A 7,004-nucleotide genomic window follows, 5' to 3' on the forward strand; every position below is an offset into this window, starting at 1 on the left:
CGCGAGTGCAACCAAAATGGGTATGGTAGCGCACAGTGCAAAACTAAATCCTATTTATTATCACTGTGCGCGAGTGCAACCAAAATGGGTATGGTAGCGCACAGTGGTAAACTAAATCCTATTTATTATCACTGTGCGCGAGTGCACCCAAAATGGGTATTGTAGCGTACAGTGGTAAACTAAATCATATTTATTATCACTGTGCGCGAGTGCAACCAAAATGGGTATGGTAGCGCACAGTGCTAAACTAAATCATATTTATTATCACTGTGCGCGAGTGCACCCAAAATGGGTATTGTAGCGTACAGTGCTAAACTAAATCATATTTATTATCACTGTGCGCGAGTGCAAGCAAAATGGAAATAGTAGCGCACAATGCTAAACTTAATCCTATGTATTATCACTGTGCGCGAGTGCAACCAAAATGAGAATAGTAGCGCACAGTGATAAACTAAATCCTATGTATTATCACTGTGTGCGAGTGCACCCAAAATGGGTATGGTAGCGCACAGTGCTAAACTAAATCCTATTTATTATCACTGTGCGCGAGTGTAACCAAAATGAGTATGGTAGCGCACAGTGCTAAACTAAATCGTATTTATTATCACTGTGCGCGAGTGCAACCAAAATGGGTATGGTAGCGCACAGTGGTAAACTAAATCATATTTATTGTCACTGTGCGCGAGTGCAACAAAAATGGGTATGGTTGCGCACAGTGGTAAACTAAATCATATTTATTATCACTGTGCGCGAGTGCAACCAAAATGGGTATGGTAGCGCACAGTGGTAAACTAAATCATATTTATTATCACTGTGCGCGAGTGCAACCAAAATGGGTATGGTAGCGCACAGTGCAAAACTAAATCCTATTTATTATCACTGTGCGCGAGTGCAACCAAAATGGGTATGGTAGCGCACAGTGGTAAACTAAATCCTATTTATTATCACTGTGTGCGAGTGCACCCAAAATGGGTATTGTAGGGTACAGTGGTAAACTAAAGCATATTTATTATTACTGTGTGCGAGTGCAACCAAAATGGGTATGGTAGCGCACAGTGCTAAACTAAATCATATTTATTATCACTGTGCGCGAGTGCAACCAAAATGGGTATGGTAGCGCACAGTGGTAAACTAAATCATATTTATTATCACTGTGCGCGAGTGCAACCAAAATGGGTATGGTGTAGCGCACAGTGGTAAACTAAATCATATTTATTATCACTGTGCGCGAGTGCAACCAAAATGGGTATGGTAGCGCACAGTGCAAAACTAAATCCTATTTATTATCACTGTGCGCGAGTGCAACCAAAATGGGTATGGTAGCGCACAGTGGTAAACTAAAACCTATTTATTATCCCTGTGCGCGAGTGCACCCAAAATGGGTATTGTAGCGTACAGTGGTAAACTAAATCATATTTATTATCACTGTGCGCGAGTGCAACCAAAATGGGTATGGTAGCGCACAGTGTTAAACTAAATCATATTTATTATCACTGTGCGCGAGTGCAACCAAAATGGGTATGGTAGCGCACAGTGCTAAACTAAACCATATTTATTATCACTGTGCGCGAGTGCAACCAAAATGGGTATGGTAGCGCACAGTGGTAAACTAAATCATATTTATTATCACTGTGCGCGAGTGCAACCAAAATGGGTATGGTAGCGCACAGTGCAAAACTAAATCCTATTTATTATTACTGTGCGCGAGTGCAACCAAAATGGGTATGGTAGCGCACAGTGGTAAACTAAATCCTATTTATTATCACTGTGCGCGAGTGCACCCAAAATGGGTATTGTAGCGTACAGTGGTAAACTAAATCATATTTATTATTACTGTGCGCGAGTGCAACCAAAATGGGTATGGTAGCGCACAGTGCTAAACTAAATCATATTTATTATCACTGTGCGCGAGTGCAACCAAAATGGGTATGGTAGCGCACAGTGGTAAACTAAATCATATTTATTATCACTGTGCGCGAGTGCAACCAAAATGGGTATGGTGTAGCGCACAGTGGTAAACTAAATCCTATTTATTATCACTGTGCGCGAGTGCACCCAAAATGGGTATTGTAGCGTACAGTGGTAAACTAAATCATATTTATTATCACTGTGCGCGAGTGCAACCAAAATGGGTATGGTAGCGCACAGTGCTAAACTAAATCATATTTATTATCACTGTGCGCGAGTGCAACCAAAATGGGTATGGTAGCGCACAGTGCTAAACTAAACCATATTTATTATCACTGTGCGCGAGTGCAACCAAAATGGGTATGGTAGCGCACAGTGGTAAACTAAATCATATTTATTATCACTGTGCGCGAGTGCAACCAAAATGGGTATGGTAGGGCACAGTGCTAAACTAAATCATATTTATTATCACTGTGCGCGAGTGCAACCAAAATGGGTATGGTAGCGCACAGTGGTAAACTAAATCATATTTATTATCACTGTGCGCGAGTGCAACCAAAATGGGTATGGTAGCGCACAGTGGTAAACTAAATCATATTTATTATCACTGTGCGCGAGTGCAACCAAAATGGGTATGGTAGCGCACAGTGCTAAACTAAATCATATTTATTATCACTGTGCGCGAGTGCAACAAAAATGGGTATGGTAGCGCACAGTGCTAAACTAAATCCTATTTATTATCACTGTGCGCGAGTGCAACCAAAATGGGTATGGTAGCGCACAGTGCTAAACTAAATCCTATTTATTATCACTGTGCACGAGTGCACCCAAAATGGGCATTGTAGCGTACAGTGGTAAACTAAATCATATTTATTATCACTGTGCGCGAGTGCAACCAAAATGGGTATGGTAGCGCACAGTGGTAAACTAAATCATATTTATTATCACTGTGCGCGAGTGCAACCAAAATGGATATGGTAGGGCACAGTGCTAAACTAAATCATATTTATTATCACTGTGCGCGAGTGCAACCAAAATGGGTATGGTAGCGCACAGTGGTAAACTAAATCATATTTATTATCACTGTGCGCGAGTGCAACCAAATTGGGTATGGTAGCGCACAGTGGTAAACTAAATCATATTTATTATCACTGTGCGCGAGTGCAACCAAAATGGGTATGGTAGCGCACAGTGCAAAACTAAATCCTATTTATTATCACTGTGCGCGAGTGCACCCAAAATGGGTATTGTAGCACACAGTGCTAAACTAAATACTATTTATTATCACTGTGCGCGAGTGCAACCAAAATGGGTATTGTAGCGTACAGTGCTAAACTAAATCCTATTTATTATCACTGTGCGCGAGTGCAACACAAATGGGTATGGTAGCGGATAGTGCTAAACTAAATCCTATTTATTATCACTGTGCGCGAGTGCACCCAAAATGGGTATGATAGCGCACAGTGCTAAACTAAATCGTATTTATTATCACTGTGCGCGAGTGCAACAAAAATGGGTATGGTAGCGCACAGTACCTAACTAAGTCGTATTTATTATCACTGTGCGCGAGTGCTACAAAAATGGGTATGGTAGCGCACAGTGCTAAACTAAATCCTATTTATTATCACTGTGCGCGAGTGCAACCAAAATGGGTATGGTAGCGCACAGTGCTAAACTAAATCCTATTTATTATCACTGTGCGCGAGTGCAACCAAAATGGGTATGGTAGCGCACAGTGCTAAACTAAATCCTATTTATTATCACTGTGCGCGAGTGCACCCAAAATGGGTATGGTAGCGCACAGTGCTAAACTATATCCTATTTATTATCACTGTGCGCGAGTGCAACCAAAATGGATATGATAGCGCACAGTGTTAAACTAAATCATATTTATTATTACTGTGCGCGAGTGCAACCAAAATGGGTATGGTAGCGCACAGTGCTAAACTAAATCCTATTTATTATCACTGTGCGCGAGTGCAACCAAAATGGGTATGATAGCGCACTGTGTTAAACTAAATCATATTTATTATCACTGTGCGCGAGTGCAAGCAAAATGGAAATAGTAGCGCACAGTGCTAAACTAAATCCTATGTATTATCACTGTGCGCGAGTGCAACCAAAATGAGAATAGTAGCGCACAGTGCTAAACTAAATCCTATGTATTATCACTGTACGCGAGTGCACCCAAAATGGGTATGGTAGCGCACAGTGCTAAACTAAATCGAATTTATTATCACTGTGCGCGAGTGCAACCAAAATGGGTATGGTAGCGCACAGTGGTAAACTAAATCATATTTATTATCACTGTGCGCGAGTGCACCCAAAATGAGTATGGTAGCGCACAGTGCTAAACTAAATCGTATTTATTATCACTGTGCGCGAGTGCACCAAAATGGGTATGGTAGCGCACAGTGGTAAACTAAATCATATTTATTATCACTGTGCGCGAGTGCAACCAAAATGGGTATGGTAGCACACAGTGGTAAACTAAATCATATTTATTATCACTGTGCGCGAGTGCAACCAAAATGGGTATGGTAGCGCACAGTGCTAAACTAAATCATATTTATTATCACTGTGCGCGAGTGCAACCAAAATGGGTATGGTAGCGCACAGTGCTAAACTAAATCGTATTTATTATCACTGTGCGCGAGTGCAACCAAAATGGGTATGGTAGCGCACAGTGCTAAACTAAATCATATTTATTATCACTGTGCGCGAGTGCAACCAAAATGGGTATGGTAGCGCACAGTGGTAAACTAAATCCTATTTATTATCACTGTGTGCGAGTGCACCCAAAATGGGTATTGTAGGGTACAGTGGTAAACTAAAGCATATTTATTATTACTGTGTGCGAGTGCAACCAAAATGGGTATGGTAGCGCACAGTGCTAAACTAAATCATATTTATTATCACTGTGCGCGAGTGCAACCAAAATGGGTATGGTAGCGCACAGTGGTAAACTAAATCATATTTATTATCACTGTGCGCGAGTGCAACCAAAATGGGTATGGTGTAGCGCACAGTGGTAAACTAAATCATATTTATTATCACTGTGCGCGAGTGCAACCAAAATGGGTATGGTAGCGCACAGTGCAAAACTAAATCCTATTTATTATCACTGTGCGCGAGTGCAACCAAAATGGGTATGGTAGCGCACAGTGGTAAACTAAAACCTATTTATTATCACTGTGCGCGAGTGCACCCAAAATGGGTATTGTAGCGTACAGTGGTAAACTAAATCATATTTATTATCACTGTGCGCGAGTGCAACCAAAATGGGTATGGTAGCGCACAGTGTTAAACTAAATCATATTTATTATCACTGTGCGCGAGTGCAACCAAAATGGGTATGGTAGCGCACAGTGCTAAACTAAACCATATTTATTATCACTGTGCGCGAGTGCAACCAAAATGGGTATGGTAGCGCACAGTGGTAAACTAAATCATATTTATTATCACTGTGCGCGAGTGCAACCAAAATGGGTATGGTAGCGCACAGTGCAAAACTAAATCCTATTTATTATTACTGTGCGCGAGTGCAACCAAAATGGGTATGGTAGCGCACAGTGGTAAACTAAATCCTATTTATTATCACTGTGCGCGAGTGCACCCAAAATGGGTAATGTAGCGTACAGTGGTAAACTAAATCATATTTATTATTACTGTGCGCGAGTGCAACCAAAATGGGTATGGTAGCGCACAGTGCTAAACTAAATCATATTTATTATCACTGTGCGCGAGTGCAACCAAAATGGGTATGGTAGCGCACAGTGGTAAACTAAATCATATTTATTATCACTGTGCGCGAGTGCAACCAAAATGGGTATGGTGTAGCGCACAGTGGTAAACTAAATCCTATTTATTATCACTGTGCGCGAGTGCACCCAAAATGGGTATTGTAGCGTACAGTGGTAAACTAAATCATATTTATTATCACTGTGCGCGAGTGCAACCAAAATGGGTATGGTAGCGCACAGTGCTAAACTAAATCATATTTATTATCACTGTGCGCGAGTGCAACCAAAATGGGTATGGTAGCGCACAGTGCTAAACTAAACCATATTTATTATCACTGTGCGCGAGTGCAACCAAAATGGGTATGGTAGCGCACAGTGGTAAACTAAATCATATTTATTATCACTGTGCGCGAGTGCAACCAAAATGGGTATGGTAGGGCACAGTGCTAAACTAAATCATATTTATTATCACTGTGCGCGAGTGCAACCAAAATGGGTATGGTAGCGCACAGTGGTAAACTAAATCATATTTATTATCACTGTGCGCGAGTGCAACCAAAATGGGTATGGTAGCGCACAGTGGTAAACTAAATCATATTTATTATCACTGTGCGCGAGTGCAACCAAAATGGGTATGGTAGCGCACAGTGCTAAACTAAATCATATTTATTATCACTGTGCGCGAGTGCAACAAAAATGGGTATGGTAGCGCACAGTGCTAAACTAAATCCTATTTATTATCACTGTGCGCGAGTGCAACCAAAATGGGTATGGTAGCGCACAGTGCTAAACTAAATCCTATTTATTATCACTGTGCACGAGTGCACCCAAAATGGGCATTGTAGCGTACAGTGGTAAACTAAATCATATTTATTATCACTGTGCGCGAGTGCAACCAAAATGGGTATGGTAGCGCACAGTGGTAAACTAAATCATATTTATTATCACTGTGCGCGAGTGCAACCAAAATGGATATGGTAGGGCACAGTGCTAAACTAAATCATATTTATTATCACTGTGCGCGAGTGCAACCAAAATGGGTATGGTAGCGCACAGTGGTAAACTAAATCATATTTATTATCACTGTGCGCGAGTGCAACCAAAATGGGTATGGTAGCGCACAGTGGTAAACTAAATCATATTTATTATCACTGTGCGCGAGTGCAACCAAAATGGGTATGGTAGCGCACAGTGCAAAACTAAATCCTATTTATTATCACTGTGCGCGAGTGCACCCAAAATGGGTATTGTAGCACACAGTGCTAAACTAAATACTATTTATTATCACTGTGCGCGAGTGCAACCAAAATGGGTATTGTAGCGTACAGTGCTAAACTAAATCCTATTTATTAT

The sequence above is a fragment of the Antedon bifida genome, chromosome 6 (genome assembly GCF_963402885.1).
Source record: "Antedon bifida chromosome 6, ecAntBifi1.1, whole genome shotgun sequence".
Lineage (NCBI taxonomy): Eukaryota > Metazoa > Echinodermata > Crinoidea > Comatulida > Antedonidae > Antedon > Antedon bifida.